The sequence below is a fragment of the Cetorhinus maximus genome, chromosome 17 (assembly GCF_964194155.1).
Source record: "Cetorhinus maximus chromosome 17, sCetMax3.hap1.1, whole genome shotgun sequence".
NCBI classification, from domain to species: Eukaryota; Metazoa; Chordata; class Chondrichthyes; order Lamniformes; family Cetorhinidae; genus Cetorhinus; species Cetorhinus maximus.
This window is the reverse complement of record NC_135895.1, coordinates 56,627,219-56,644,391: the sequence shown is the minus strand read 5'-3', so window position 1 is coordinate 56,644,391 and position 17,173 is coordinate 56,627,219.

Genomic DNA, 17,173 nt, shown 5'->3' with positions numbered 1-17,173 from the left:
GAAATGAAGCAAGAAAAGAAGCAAAGAAACAAAAGATGTGCCTAGAGCAGGACTAAGACCATGTAGCACTGTATATTTGGAGGAAAGGAAGAACAAAGGAGGAAAGTTCAGAGTTAGTAATGTTCAAAAGCATCAACAAATTATAAAAAGACAAGAAAGGAGGAGAGTGTTGGATGTTAGAGGCGACACCTGGGTTGCCTATTATACTCCAAGACTTTTCTTTTATAAACAGCCCAGGTCAGCAAGAAAGGTGCCCGGAGAGCCTCCCAGCTTCAGAAATTATTACCTTGTTTTTAACCCCCTCGACAGCATATTTTAAGGTGCATGGTTTCAAGGCTGGAAATGAAATACTTTTCATTTGAGGCACCTGGTATGAGCATTATGTACTCCCCTATTAGTTAGACAAAAAGTAAGGCTCCATCTATTATATCTCAACAACATGCCTGAGATTGACTTTTCTGAGCTCTAATTTTACACCCTAGGCTTAAGTCCACTTAGAACTGGAATGAGGTTGCTCAAAGACATAGGGCCCCAACAGGCAAACAACAAACAACTATAAATTTCAAATGTACTATTATCTACAGGGAATAGATACTCTCCTTGATCACTTCAGGCTGGTTGTATGATATAGAACCAGCTAGCTCAATGACTGATTCCAAAAGGCACTATTAGAAGGTTTAAACATGATCAAATGACATTGAGTTTGTTTAGCATTTTATGAGCTGCGTGTTAATGTTGTTATTAATAGGAAGTGATCACAAAAACTCTTCAGAACATGCCTCATGCTTCAACCATTACCTTTCTCCTGAGGAAGAGCAGCAAAGAACAAAAAAGTAAACAGCAAAATTTAAAATAATAAAATTTTAAGGAGGAGGGAGAAAAAATATTATTTGCTGACGCCATAAGGGAATTATGCTGAAATACCGGTTAGGATTAAATCAGAGATAAAAGGAAGGCTTATGGGGTCAAAGCTGACAGCCTTCAAAAATAATTACGTAAGCAAGCCCCTCTGAGAAGTTGCTATTTATTTTGTGGAATATAGGATCCCTATTTGCATATCAATTTAGTGCAACAACAGGAATTGAGGCATTTATCTGCAAATTGTGAATATCTACATATGATGCCAGTCATAACTATCACAATTAACAATCTCTCTGGTATTATCAAGGAGAGTGGTTGTATTGGAGAATCGGTTTAAAATGATTAAGATTTTTCTTGTTCAATGAGTATAACTCCAAAATTTTATGTCAGCAATATATTGCTAGTTTATCTTGCTCCAGCTCTCACAGCAAGGGTTATTAGGAGGCAGGATTATCTAGTTCCCTTATGTTCTTAAATTGGTCCATTCTCATTAGAGATACAAAATTGGTTTCATTCAGACTGTGCAGGGAATCAAATAGGCCTGCTTCCCAATAATGCTTGTTGAACAGCAGTATATAGCAAAAGTACATCAGGTAGCCTGTGACAATGATTTGTAGACAAATTAATTTCGAGACACACTAAGCCAGTAGCCAGTAACAAGCAAGAACAAACAACTTACCTGATCGGGTGAATTCCTCAAATACACCAGGTCTCTACCAACATAACTCTAATAAAAAAATCAAATCCTGCTTATGATTTTAAGACTTTATCGTTTTGGTCAGAAAAATAATATGTTTCCCTGATTCAACAGTAATGCATTAATGCCTGCACTATAATTCCCAGATGGAAGGCAGTCAGTGACTTAAAGTTCATGAGGTATTCTTTTACTAACTGTGACATTTAATACTTCAAATTAATATGCAGGCCAAAGCACAATCACGTTTCATAATCAAATGTTACTGCTAAATGTTTTTTTTATGAACAACATTAATACCTGAATCACTTTTCTTCCTTGAGGCAAACTGAACTTCTTACAAAAGGGCTCTATGTTACACGCTGTGCTTATGTTCTTTTTATATAGAATGAGCAGGAGTTTCTTTTCAAGGTGTTTTTATCTCTTTCCTGTCTCTTGGGCTCTTTGTACTACAGCCACTTGTGGCTGAGAGGATAGTTAATGTTAGTATTGACTCGTTTGGTTTAGTACAGAATTCTTCACGTAATACAAGCTCAATCTCTGTTGGTCTGTAATGATAGTTTTAAAGTTGATGTGTTTTTGACAAGTGATTGAAGTAGAAAATATAATTGTATGTTTTGGTACTATTTTATCCTTGGCTGCCTATGTTGATAAAGGTATCATGTACTTTTTTTGTCCAAATTATCTCCTCACTTATTTCCCCCTCCTCCTTTTCCAAAAGTTCCAAGGGTATTAACTGGCGTTTGGTAACTTACACAAGAATTTATTATTTATGTGATCCTTTACAGAAAGCATTGATATTATTTTTGAGCACAATCCTGCCTGAACCCGATATCTGCATGTTCCTAAGTGCAGCTAACAGGACAGGGATGCTTGCATGTTTCTCCTTCCGGACGAGGATTTTACAACATTTTTATGATGTGGGTGACGTTGGTAAAGTAGAATTTACTGCCTATCCCTAATTGAGGACATTGAGTCACCCACATGTTGAGAGACTAGAGTTATAGTAATTCAAATTGTGTAGGGTGGTCGTTTTCCTTCTCTGAAGAACATGAGTGAATCAGTTGGATTTCCAGCATTCCAGCGGCTTCACTGATTACTTTTCTGGTGCAAGCTCCAGATTTATTGAATTCAATTTTACAACTTGCTGTGGTGGCAATTGAAATCCTGATCAGACACAGAATCCATAAAACTAACTCAGCATAGTGGAGAACGAGTCCTGGAGCTTCCAAGTCTGTAAAAACTTGGTATCAATCAGAGCCATCAGGGTACCGCTGTCAGACTCTTCTATTTCTCTTGTTTCAACAATTGAATTTACAACATGAAAACAATTGCAAGAGCACAGAATAGCTTACACAACTTCTAAAAATTATTTTTCATTGCATTAATGCTTATTCTATTGCTCCATCCATGATTGTATGGTATGGTAACACAGAAAATAAAGTCTTAAATTAGTCTCAATGCTGTTGTGCAATCACAGATTAATTCCAGAATATTTCTTTCTCCTTCTTAAAGAAACTGTAACCTTTGCGTATCAGTCAACTTGTCAGTAACTCCAACTATTGCAGTTTGCCATTCAGCTGCTCTAGTTATTTCATCCCGATAATATCTAACCGGAATTACTCAGTCTGTGTTAACAGCAGTAGAACAACCAGTCGGGTATGAGGGCACTCTGATTTGAAGTAAAGAAATCTCATCCTGCTGGTGATTAGTGTGACTTCAATCTCTTCTAACGCATTGTGGACAAGGTGAATTATGGTAATGATTTGTGGAAGCAATCAAAGCTTGAAATTTTTAATTATTTGGCAGTAACCAAATAATTGCCTGAAATTAATTAGTTGAAATATGTTACTTTAAGATGGCCAGTGATGCAATGAAAACATTTACAATTCAGCAGGTACAGGCACCTTCCCACACTGCAGTTTCTGAACTAGATATTTAAAATGTCCATGCATATCAGTGACTATCACATACCAGTCTCTCTTAATGAAACAGATGAGTAGCAAAAGGGATTACCATAATCCTTTATATAATCCACTAAGAAATGCACCATGCCTGATACTGAGTTCTTTCATTCTGAGACCTCATTTCTCTTTGTATATCTAAAATGCTCAGCATGATATGTAGCACTGAAGTAGCCAGGTCACTGTGAATTCAGAGGGCAGAATCTTATCAGCTGTGTAGAGGTCGCTTTGGCGGGGAGAAAGTTTTGAAAAGTGGGCATTGGATCTTCAATTCAACACGTTCTCACCTCCACATGCTGTTGTTGGAAACAGGGTGAGACCAACATCATTTAAGCATCTGACAGCGATGAGTAGCTAAATATCAGAAATTAAGTGCCGACTTAGGGACAAATTGATGATGTCACTGGGGTCTTGCTGGCATCAGGGGGGGCCTCCACTGAGGACGAAGCTCAGCAGGTGCCTGAAGGTGGCCTCCTGATGGCAAATTAGGTGCCAGCAATGCCTTCTTTAATTCTGCACCCTGCTCCACCCTGCCTGCAATTGCAGATGTCAGAGGGTCACAGCTGTGGCCACAGGCCATCCTATGGAGAGAATCCCCCCTCCACAATGATGGCCAGGCAGCTGTGGCCACAGTTTAGTTTTAAGCATTCAAAAGTCTCAGAGCATATCTCCATCTTGAGGCACGTTCGTGGTTCCCCACCTACGTCATCAGCATCTACCTCCCCTGTTTCCTTGGAGCCAGGAGATGTGGGAGTGTTCTCTCCTGAATTCAATGGGAAGAGAGTAACCAGGGAAAGAGTAGGGCCCATAAGGGACCAAGGAGGCAATCTATGGGTGGAGCCAGATGACATCGCTAGAGTGTTGAATGAATACTTCACATCCGTCTTCACCCAAGAGAATGAGGATGAAGGTATTGAACTCGGGGAGAGAGACTGCAAGGTTCTTGAGCAAATTGATATAGGGAGTGACAAGGTATTGGAGGTGTTGGCAGGCTTAAAAGTGGACAAATATCCAGGTCCAGATGATTTGTGTCCCAGACTGCTGAGGGATGCAAGGGAAATCATCGCAGGGGCTCTGACCCAAATTTTTAATTCCTCTTTGGCCACGGGGGAGGTGCCAGAGGACTGGAGAACAGCTAATGTGGTTCTGCTATTTAATAAGGGTTGTAGAGATAAGCCAGGAAACTAGAGGCCAGTAAGTCTCATGTCAGTGGTAGGGAAACTATTGGAGAAAATTCTGAAGGAAAGAATCTATCTCCACTTGGAGAGGCAAGGTTTGATCAGGGATAGTCAGCATGGCTTTGTCAGGGGGAGGTCATGCCTAACAAATTTGATTGAATTTTTTGAGGTGACCAGGTGTGTAGATAAGGGTAGTGCAGTTGATGTAGTTTATATGGGTTTCAGCAAAGCCTTTGACAAGATCCCACATGGGAGACTTTTAAAGAAGGCAAATGCACATGGGATACAGGGTAATTTGATAAGGTGGATTCAAAATTGGCTTAGTTGTAGGAGACAGAGGGTGATGACAGAAGGATGCTTTAGTGACTGGAAGCCAGTGTCCAGTGGCGTACCACAGGGATCTGTGCTGGGTCCCCTATTATTTGTCATTTATATAAACGACATAGATGACTATGTGGGGGGTAGGATTAGTAAGTTTGCGGATGACATAAAGATTGGCCGGGTGGTTAACAGTGAGGTTGAGTGTCTTGGGCAACAGGAAGACATAGACGGGATGGTCAAATGGGCAGATAAGTGGCAGATTGAATTTAACCCTGAAAAGTGTGAGGCGATACACTTTGGAAGGAGTAATTTGACAAAGAAGTATTCAATGAACGGCATGACACTAGGAAGTTCTGAGGAACAAAGGGACCTTGGCATGTGTGTCCATAGATCTCTGAAGGCAGAGGGGCATGTTAGTGGGGTGGTGAAAAAGGCATATGGGACACTTGCCTTTATCAATCGAGGCATAGATTACAAAAGTAGGGAAGTCATGTTGGAGTTGTACAGAACTTGGTGAGGCCACAGCTGGAGTACTGTGTGCTGTTCTGGTTGCCACATTATAGAAAGAATGTGATTGCACTGGAGGGGGTGCAGAGGAGATTCACCAGGATGTTGCTTGGGATGAAACATTTAAGTTATGAAGAGAGGTTGGATTGACTTGGGTTGTTTTCGTTGGAGCAGAGAAGACTGAAGGGCGACCTGATCGAGGTGTACAAGATTATGAGGGGCACGGACAGGGTGGATAGGGAGCAGCTGTTCCCCTTAGTTGAAGGGTCAGTCACAAGGGGACATAAGTTCAAGGTAAGGGGCAGGAGGTTTAGAGGGGATGTGAGGAAAAACTTTTTTACCCAGAGGGTGGTGACGGTCTGGAATGCGCTGCCTGGGAGGTTGGTGGAGGCGGGTTGCCTCATATCCTTTAAAAAGTATCTGGATGAACACTTGACATGTCATAACATTTAAGGCTGTGGGCCAAGTGCTGGTAAATGGGATTAGGTAGGTAGGTCAGGTGTTTCTCACATGTCGGTGCAGACTCAATAGGCCGAAGGGCCTCTTCTGCACTGAGTGATTATGGTTCTTTAGCCAATTACCTTAAATCTGTGTTTTCTGGTTGCTGACCTTACTGCCAGTGGAAACAGTTTCTCTGTATTTACTCTTTTGAATACCTCTACTAAATCTTCTCTAAAGGCACCAATCCCAGCTTCTTTAATCTTTCCATATAACCGAAGTATTGCTTTTCTGGTACCATTCTAGAAAATCTCTCCTGCATGCTTTCTGAGGCCTTGACATCCTTCCTAAAGTATGTTGCATAGAATTAAGGCATCCGAGCTGTTGCCTAACCAGTAATTTATAAAGTATTAGCATTTCTTCCTTGCTTTTGTACCCTATGGGGTGGGGGGGGGGGGGGCAGACTTATTATGGAGGCATTGGGAGTCTCAGCTGCCGGCTGGAGAGGCAGCAAGACACCTGTGTTGCCTCCTCCTCCACTGGTGTTAAGTGCCTCTCAGGCAATTAAATGGTCACCAGCGAGCCTTCCCCAGGATGAAGGACTCCAGGGGTGGAAATCCCACCCCCCGAAAGCTGCCAGCCAATCAGAGGCCGCCTGCTCTTTTGCTCATTATCATCACCAGGAGGCAGTGGTTGCTGCTGGAATAACAGCCACCAGAGGCCCAGATTGCTGAGCAACCCAGGCCAGAGGTAAGTCATGACAGGAGGAGTTTCGTGGAGTGGGGGTCTTGGGGGAGGGGAGTTGGCAACATGGACAGGGATTGACTCTCAGTGGGCTGACCCACCCCAATACTGGATCCCTTGATCAGGCACTGAGTGCCTTTGAAAGAGGGACCAACCCCTGTAGACGACAAGCAGACCACACAGTTTTACTTGTCGTGCATGGCGACAGCCCTGCCTGTAGCTGGGTTAATACCACGGATGAGGCCCTTAAATGGTTATTAATTGGCCACTTATGGGTTCAATTGGCCGCAATTGGGCAGGAAGTCTGACCACAGGCCTTCCTGCCCTGGACTTAATTTTGGTTGCGGCAGGAAAGTGGTGGGATAAACACACACTATCCTCCTGCCTGATTAAATGCCCTCTCCACCTCCAAATATGCCACAAGAGAAAACATAAATCTCCTCCTATGTTTCAATTTAAAAACGCCAAGGACTCCGCATGCTTTTTAAAAAAAAACATCTTAATTTGCCCTTCCAGCTTCACAGATTTGTGTACTTATATCCTCGGGTGTCATCTGCAAACTTTGAAATGATACCCTGTCTGCCCAGATCAAAATCATTAATATATATCAAAATGAGAAATGGTCTTAATATCGACCCTGGAGGGTGGGGAAATGGACACTGTATACTTCCCTCCAATCTGAATAATAACCACTCACCAGTACTCTGTTTTCTGCCTCTTAGCCAATTTTATATCCAAAAAGCCACTACTCCTTTAATTCCACAGGATTAATTTTGCTACTGGGTCTATTATGTGGTACTTTATCAAACGCCTTTTGAAAGTCCGCATGTGCAACATCAACTGCACTACTTACATCAACTCTCTCTGTCACTTGCCTTCCTTTGACCTCATGCTATCCCAAAGCAGTTTACTGCCAATTTTTGAAGTATACTCTCTGTTGTAAAATGTAGGAAATGCAGCAGCCAATTTACATACAGCAGAGTTATGCAGATAGATTTTTTTTTGAGTTATGTTGGTTGAGGGGGAAATATTGAACAGGACACAATTCCCTGCTCTTTTTCCAAATTAGTTGACATGAAGCTGAAGGAAGTGGGACAGTACCTTCTCATGGCAGTCTCACACTGCTACCTGATTTTGATTTGGGAAACTTCATGCCTGAATTATACCACAGATCTGGTATTGATGCAAAGCTGGAATCACATCAAGACAAAGGGCAGAATGTTCAATCTCTGGAGAAGGTGGGACCACAATTTCCCAGCACTGACTGGCGTGCTGGTTTGCCAACATGTTTCTGCCTCCAGAGCATTGTAGAAGTATAAGTGGATGGTTGGGGGTGGGGGAGGAGGGGGGGGGGGGGGGGGTTGGTGGGGGGGGTGGGGTGTGACCTTTAAGGCTCTTAAAAGGTGTACTAAAGGCACAGTGCAGAACCCAATGTTGAAGCCAAATCCCGGCCCACGAATGGAGTTGGCCTCATGGTGGCTGACTAGGGAGCCAATGCTCCAGCAAATTTTTAAACTCCCTCCACCCCCTCACACCCTAAACCCCGTGGCCACGATCACAAGAGAGCCACAGTTGTGGCCGTAGGCCACCCTGTGGAGGAGTGTGACCAGTTTTAATATCACCTTAGCAAAAAGTCTTCAGAGGGCTCCTCAAGACGGAAGTGCCCTCTCTCTCCTATTGGCAGCTGTCACCTCTGATGATGTGTCATTGCTGGAGTGCCTCCTTCTGGCCCTCCAGCCTCAGGAGCCTCATTGCTGTCCTTAATTGAATGGTGAGCATGCTCTCAGGCCATTAACTAACCATCCCTACAGAAAATGCATCAGGCACCTGGAAATTCACCCAAAATTGTGGTCTCAACCCCAAAAGAAAAGTTCAACCCAGAATGTATAATATACCTGGCTTTCAAAATGTCACTAAAAAAAATACAGCAATACTACAAAGTAATTGAAAAATATAGGAAATATCAAGTTTTGTTCTTGATCCCAAGTTGGAACACAGATGTGGTGATATTGAAAATTGAGTTGAGACCCAAAGAGAGATAGTATTTGGATAATTTTTGCATTATATGGGATATTACTGTTCAATTTACTCCACATGAAAGTCTTTCTGTGCTTTTCTGATTAAATTGCAGATTTTTCCATTTCATCAGCCATCCAGGCTGATATTAATTTCTTCAAAGGCGGTTAAAGATTTTAATCAATCATTTTAATAAAACGCCATTTTCTTCGGAGGTAAATTGTGTAACTTGCACTCTTGACGTATCTGAAATTTTAAGCTAATGACAAATATCACTGGGCAAAGAGAGAGGGGAGTGAAGCAGATGCACTGGTTCACAGTCACTTTTCTTTTGTTTTTCCTCTTCTTAAATAGTCAGGCCAAGCTGCAACATTTCTCTGATCAAGCTTGACCATTTCACTTTTATAATGATGTATTATTTTAGAAAATGAATATTAAAAGGAATTGTAAGCTTGTTACTGTGGAGGATTCTTTTGGTAATTAAGTTACAATGACATTTAGGAAAACATTGACCACTGAAGGGTGCTGTTATATTATAGCTACTAGTTTGAAACTGGTGCGTGTTTTAAGTGATGGTAAAAGGCAGATCCAAGTGATACTGCCAATTCCATTTTCCTCTCTGGTCAGAGATGAAGCAATGCTGGGCATGAATGATCTGCTCATTTGTAACTAATCTAAACAATGATGCTAAAACTAAATTTTAAAATTCAGGTTAAAACATTTGCTTTGCATCAATTGTGAAACATTCCTTCTCAAGCTCATCTCATGCTGATTGCTTGAATTTGGACACTTTCATTTTAAATTATGAAACACTTTGCATTGTCGTGAAGCCGAAACCGATGTTGTACGTGGAACTAATATTCTATTAAACCATGCAAATTTATACAGCCAGATGCCACTTAAGGCTTTCAACTCATTGATAACACTTCCAGTTCACTCCCACTTCAGAGAGACATTGTTCCATTGAATCATGGGCAACATTTTCCCCCTGTCAGAGGGGGAAGTGCGGGAGCGAGTGAGGGTGGGCAGGCTTCCGATCGGCAGCCCCTGTTGGGGGCGCGGCACCATTTTACATGGGCAGGCCAATTAAGGCCCGCTCAGCATGATGTCTGCCAGGAAGTGCTATGCGCTCCCTGTGCGGGCAGGCGGGGGGGGAGTGTCCCTCAGCCGGGAGTGCGCTCTTTCGCGCATGCACAGGGAAGAGCGCACAGGTCTCCCTGAAGCAAAGTGCTGCCGCAGGGAGATCAGCTCACATTTTAAACTTTAAACAAAGCTGAGAAAAAAATTAATTTCCCTGCCATGACACGGTCACATGAGTTGGTACATGTCCATAACTCTTATTTTAAAATATTGTAAGATTTTTAAATCCTCAAGAAACCTCAACCCGCCCATGGATGAGGTTTCATGCTTTTCCAAAAGCCCGCCAGGGCTCCCGGCCTGCCCACCAACCTTAAGGTTGGTTTGGCAGGTCCATTAATGACTTCAGCTACTTTGTTAAAGGCCTTAATAGGATGTTGACAGGTCGGCGGGTGCGCGCCCACCAAACTGAAAGTCTGAATGACGCGCCGTGACGTCGGGGCACATGCCCAATGTCACCCCGCATCATTTCACGCGTCGGTGAGTGGGCCCTGCCCCCGCTCACCGACCGGAAGATACAGCCCCATGTGTAGACAAATTGAGTGTTTTTCTTTCATTTGGCTAAGATAATTTAGGATTATAAATAATCAGTTTTGCCGCAGTTAATTTGTAAAAGACTTTTGGAACCTGAAAAACAGAAGGCAGTTATCAGCACCAATCTTTTTTTTAAAAAAATGCAACTATAATTAATCAGCTGTTGGTCTCCAATATTTCTTTTGTTTTAGATAAATCACCAGATGTCCTGGCCTCAAGGAGTTACCGTGCCCGATTGTGTGAAGGAGTGGCCTTGGCAGGAGTTAAGATACAGTCATTGAATCAAGGGTGCTTCAGTCTCATTATAGAATTATCAATTACATTAATAATTGATGTATTAATTCGGTTCCCTCACATTACAATTACCCTACCAAGACTTGTGATTATGTCATCAACACTCACTGCTCAGGCAAAATATCCATAAAAATTGATCAATTAAAAAAATATATATATCATTCAGAAACCCAGCTTCGTAGAGCAGGAGGACACCCAAGTTCAAAAGAATAGGAGAGACGATTAAGAAAATCAGAAGTGACTAAGTGATGTCAGGCTTTCTTTCTGTTTAAAGCCCATAGATTGTTGGAGGAAAGGAAGTGGGAGACAGGGAAGGAGTGCCATAACTTAAGAGGCCCTGAAAAGGATTGAAAAAGAATAATTTAATTTAAAAAAGGGATTTGATTTGGAGTCTCCTCTTTTAAATCTTTTTTTATAGAAGTAAGTTCTGGATTGAAGTCATGTAGGCAATGAATGAAAAGCATTACAAAGTGCTTAAACATAACTGTATAAACTGAATACCTAGTAAATGTCAATCTTATCCATTCCAGTTCATTTTCAGCACTTCCCAATATATTTGAGACATACTGTAAGTATATTTTTTCCTTCTGCCACTCTCAATCGCGTAGGGAAGACCTCTAAATTTTATGCAATCTTTTGGTGTTAAACCTTGTTAATATTCAACATCTTAAAGACCAGGGCAAAATTAAATCAAAACATCTTGGAGATACTTATCTTATTCCAGGTGACACTGTAGATTTCAAAAACACTAAACCAATTTCACAGATGCCTGTTAAAGTCTAGGAGCAGTACTGGAATTAAATTCTTTTTATTCAAAGTATGTCCCTATTTCTTATTTAATGTGCTGTAAAATTTCTAGTTTATGCCGATTCTCAAAAGCGCTTCCTGTTTTTGGGTTCCCTTCGAGGGTTTGGTATTTTTCCAAATACCAAAACAAAAAGAAAGAAAAATTATTTTGCTGACTTTTTCCTTTAAATCATTAAGATTTATTCATTCTGCACATGCTTACGTGCATATCATTCTGTGTCTCAGCAGAGTGAATGCTATTCCAGTTTTAATTTATACTTCAACTTACTTAGGTTATCTTAAACAATGTGGTTTGCATTAAAGACATGATCAGCACCAGGCAAGCAGAAGGTTCTCCAAAAGTGAAAAGCTTACAAAATAATTGAAAGACTGCTAAATAGAAGCAGCTTAATCTGCTCTAACTGAAAGTATCTTTTGTAAAATATGATTTTTAAAAGTTAACATATAGTACTGCCAAGATGAGCCAACTAAGACACCAGTGTGATAAACAGGTTTGGGCTCATTTTCTTGCTTTTCCCAATTTCAATAGATGTAACTAAAATATTATTTTCAATTGAATATGTGCACCCAGATAATTGTTGTTTGTGGTCTAATAGTTATTTATTTAGTTTGTTTTGTGCACTTTATGCTCAAGGTTAGTGATATTTGTGCAAAGTAATAGAAATCATTTATCATTTTGGGTATCAGTAGGACATACTCTTGGGTTGGCATTGCTCAATGTATTATGATCCCAAGAAAGGCATCCCCCCGGCAATAGAGTGAGATCTGCTGCACCGCTGCACGCCCCATAGCCTTGCCCCGCCATCTCTTTTTACATCAGCAAATCTGGGCTGAAACAGTTCCAGTGACAAAGATTGTCAGTTTAGTATTGAAATTATATGCAGTTTTATTCTGTGGCCCCATGTACACTTGAAAAGGACAACTGAATCTAATTTCACATGCAACTCTTACACCCTGCAGGCATATACCATCAGACCACCAGCCAAAGTTGGACTGCGTAAGTGTTCAAACCACTGCACCACCCAGGCCAGAGTGGGGTCAGCAAAAGACCAGTACTCCTATTAGGATTTGACTCTTCTTCCCTGAGTTTTTGAACTTTAATAATCTACACAGATATTCCCTTCAATCTAAATGCATGCAACTGGTAAATAACTGCCCTTAATACAATATCAATAGCTATTAGACTGCAAAATAGAGTTTGGAAGAGGAAGAAACTACTTGCAGAAGTACTGCAATTCTCCATGACTAACATGTTAAATATCTATGCCAGACTATGTGTTATAGTTCCAGTGATGTGGAATAGAAAACTACTGCTGTGCCATAAAATAAGATGGTCAGTGATTTTCATATCATGGAAACACAGATATGCAAAGGCACAATACAAGGCAGTATAACAGTTGGACAATTGAGTGCCAGTTGCTAAGGCCTAACTACAAGATATCAGAGCACTATCATGAGGAAGTGCATTTAAAGTGCCAGATTATTTAATGTATTAAAGATGTTCTAGATCTAACTTAGTTGAGAAATGTATTCTATTTCTCTTAACCCTCCCAAAAATTATTCCCTACATAAAATTCCATACAGATGTAATTATTCAATAAATAACTGCGAGCTTTGGCATCCACAATGAATTCCACACTGCTACAGCTTGAATAAAGAAAGATATTCAAGACTGGTCATACTTGCTGCACTCCAAGATGAGGAACTTTATCTTTGACTATTTACTGGGAGCTCTCTGTGTTATATTGAGACCTGAATGAAGTTTGAGTTTGTAATATCTGGATGTACTCACAGACAGGATGTAGACTGCAGTTTCAGGTCTTTTTGCAGGATTTTGTAGAGGTGGCCAATTTTTTCCTTGGTGAAGCAAAGTCTAAGCGTACATCTGTTCTCTGACAGTGTCTCCAGTCTCTGGATGGGGGAAAAGTAGCTATTTTGTTGCACTCTCCAGCCATGGTGCATCAAGTGCTGTGCTTCCTCCCTCTGCTTCTCCTCAAGGTTATCCATGATAATTGAGACCCGGAGAAAGTCCAGTGAACAGGTTATTGCAATCCTTTCCCCTTCTTAAATTGGGGTGGGAGGAAAGGCGTCCTGAAAGTATTGTCTTCAGACACCAGCAGGTCTGAGAGAATTAGAATATAAATCAATTTCCAGCCTGCTGGGATGTGGCTCCATAACTGTTGTCTTCTTAGGCTGAAAGTCAAGCAAGGGCCATAAATCAGGTCACCTGTCACATTACTTTCAGTCTATGTAGTTATGGCAAGAAACCAGATGTAAATCTGTAGATCAGGGCCAGTATTTTCCATTCACTGGGCGGGCTCGGCAGGAGCGGGCGGGGGTGGTTGTGGAGCTGACTCTGCCCCGCGATCTGATGCGGACAGGCCAACTAAGGCCTGCCTTGCATGGATCGTGAGCGGCAGCGCTAAGTGCTGCCTGTGTGGATGGGGGGAGGAGGGAGAGCTGGGCCTAGTGTGTAGTTTGCTCATGTGCACGTAAGAGCGCTTCAATCTCCCTGAGGCACGGAGCTCGTGGATGAGGTTACGTAAAGGCCATTTGGCCTTTTCGCCTGCTGGGCAGTGTAAAATTCAGGTTAATTACCTGGTTAATGGCCTTAATAGGCCTTTCAGTTATCTGTAGGTGTGCAACCGACTCTGGCGCACACCTGCCAAATGAAATATTGCGCGACTTCGCGATGACGTCGGGACGCACGCCCAACGTCATCGTGCGTCATTTTACGTTCTGGTGTGTCGGGCGCGTGCCTGCACGCCAAATGTAAAATTCTGCCCCAGAAGATTTGTGACCTCTGTTGACTGAAATTGTGGGCAGAGCTATGATAATGAGCTTTTGTTAGTTCAGGTGAGACTATCGGCAGAGCGGTGAAAGGAATTGGGATGCAATTTGATAATGACCTAACATCTATGTAGAGTGACACAAACCATTGAGGAACCATTACTACGGAGCAAGTTTTCAGCAAATTCTGGCCCATTGTTTGAAAGTATCCAACCAAGGTAAAGGTGCATATCACAGCTTGCCAAGGATGAAGTCTTATAGATGATGCAACTTGCCATATCCAAACTGTATGGTTCCACTTGCACAATAAGGCACCTTGTTCAAGTAACTATTGTTCTTAATCAGTCTACATAGTCCGTATCTGTAGACTATCCAGTCAATTGGATCATCATAACTGAGGCTGATCCTATCTTCAGGCAATGCCTATGCTGCTCTCTCTCTTCTGACATGGGATACTGGCATTACCTGGAGCAGAAGTCTTGGGGATTTCTTTTTACCCTCTGTGGGTTTAGCCATTGCCGGCAAGACAAACATTTATTACCCATCCCTAGTTGACCTTGAGAAGGTGGTGGTAAGCCACTTTCTTGAAACACTGCAGTCTGTGTGGTGAAGGTACTCCCACAGTGCTGTTAAGAAGGGAGTTCCAGTATTTTGACCCAGCAACAATTAAGGATTTCCCCTCTTAGAATAATGGTACTAAGCCAAAGATATGCCTTTGTTAACACCCCAAATAATATCAGTTATCTCAATTCGTACTAAGTGATCAAGCTTAAAACCATCGTGCTGATGGATCAGTAGCAGAACAGTCAATACTATTTACTAAGTGAGTGTATAGGGACCTGACAGCAGAAAATTTAAAGGCAGTTTGCAATGCAACTGCTGAGGCTACTAATTAAGTTCATTCTAGGGAATCTCAGGGATATCTGCAGTTTCTTTCACATTGACCTGAGCCTTTCATTTAAATTACCGCTATGGAACAATCCTCATATTGCTCCCAATAGAATAGCAGCACTGGGCATTCTGAGTGTACAAGGTAAATGCTTAAACTAATTTGCTCACCTGTTTTATAAATTGGAGCCTATGAGAGTATTCAGAATCAATTTTAACTTGGAGTTGGTGCTTTTTACCCCAAGCTATGAAGGTTTTAATGACCATGGAAGAATTCATCTCTTTCAGTGGAGTAGATGAGGAACCAATGTATTTGTATTAATCTTATTCAAAATACCAGTTAAGTTAGTTTAACGCCAAACATTTAAAGTCAATTGTTCTTAGGAATATAAGAATTGGGAGATGAACAAAGACAAAGCTCTATCTAATTTGCCTTCTGCCAACAACTAGTTGCAAGAAACAGCAATAAGCATGCTGCAGCTAGAGTCAATGCTGAATACAACCCACTGCACCATCTTCCAGGCTGCCAGTTTACTTCCAGAGCTTGGCAAAGGTTCACTTAATATTCTGTACTGTGCACCAACCATGCGATTCAAGCTGTGATTACTAACTAGAACTGACTGCATCTACAGGTTGTGACAACAGCCTAATCAGAAAAAGAATTATGGCCTGAATTTTTCAGGCATCGGGTGGGCTCGGCAGGAGCGGTCAGGGGTGGTTGCGGAGCCGATTGCCACCCGCGATTGGCTCCGTGCCGCCATTTTAAGCGGGCAGGCCAATTAAGGCCTGCCCAGGGTAAGATGTGAGCTGTAGCGCTCAGCGCTACCTGTGTGGGCGGGGGGAGGAGGGAGAGTTGGGGCCATGTGCACGAAAGAGTGCTTCAATCTCCCCGAAGCACTTTTGAAATAAATAAATGAGATGGAACATGTTTTTATATTTCAGAATTTTTAAAATTTAAGTAGTAAAATACTCTCGTGGATGAGGTTTCCTAAAAAACGTGAAGGTCGCTTGGCCTTTTCGTCTGTCCGCCAACCTCGAGGTTGGACAGGCAGCGTAAACAATGACATTAATTAATTTGTTAATGGCCTTAATAGGCCTATCAGTTATCGGAGGGTGCGCAGCCAACTCCGGCACGCGCCTGCCGAACGAAACATCGCGACACAGTGCAATGACATCGGGACGCATGCCCGACTTCCTCACGTGTCATTTTACGCGCTGGTGTGTCAGGCCCGCCCCTGCAGGCCGACTGATAAATCCTGGCCTATGACATTCCTACACTTTCATCTGAACCAATTCTCCAGGTTTGGGATCATTTTTTGAAAGATGGCAAACTATGTAAACATGCAGGACCTTCCTAGCCCCATTGCATCTCCAAGCACTCTGTGGGGACACTGGGACTAAATGGATTGCCACAATCTGCTTCATGTTCCATTATAATTGATCTGGTTATAGATTGGGAAGTTTCATTGACAAGAGGTGGAAGCAATGTTTACCTCCTCCTGTAAACACACCAGCCCAGATCTCAGGAAAACCTAATTCTAATCATCGTATTAACCTCTAACTTGGCGCATTGTTGACCAGTTCCTAGGGACTTCATTCATCTCAAGCCTATAATTTAATTTAATATTTTGTTGCAATTCTATCCTTATTGTTACAACTTATTGCTATTCACGGGGGTTATTCTGGTTAAAAAAATATTTTAGGCTTTTGCTAACTATGATTGTTCTTTTCACAATTGTGTAAGCTCTGATCAATCATCTGAAACAAATGAAAATATGTGAGATCAAATGTAACAATACGAACATACCTATGAACATACGAATTAGGAGCAGGAGCAGGAGTAGGCCATTTGGCCCCTCAAGCCTGCTCTGCCATTTAATAAGATCATTTGATTGTGGCCTCAACTCCACTCTCCTACCTACCTTCTATACCAGGGATGAGAACCTTTTTCTTGTCACTGGCCATTCACACATAGACAAAATCAGTCGTGGGCCACACAC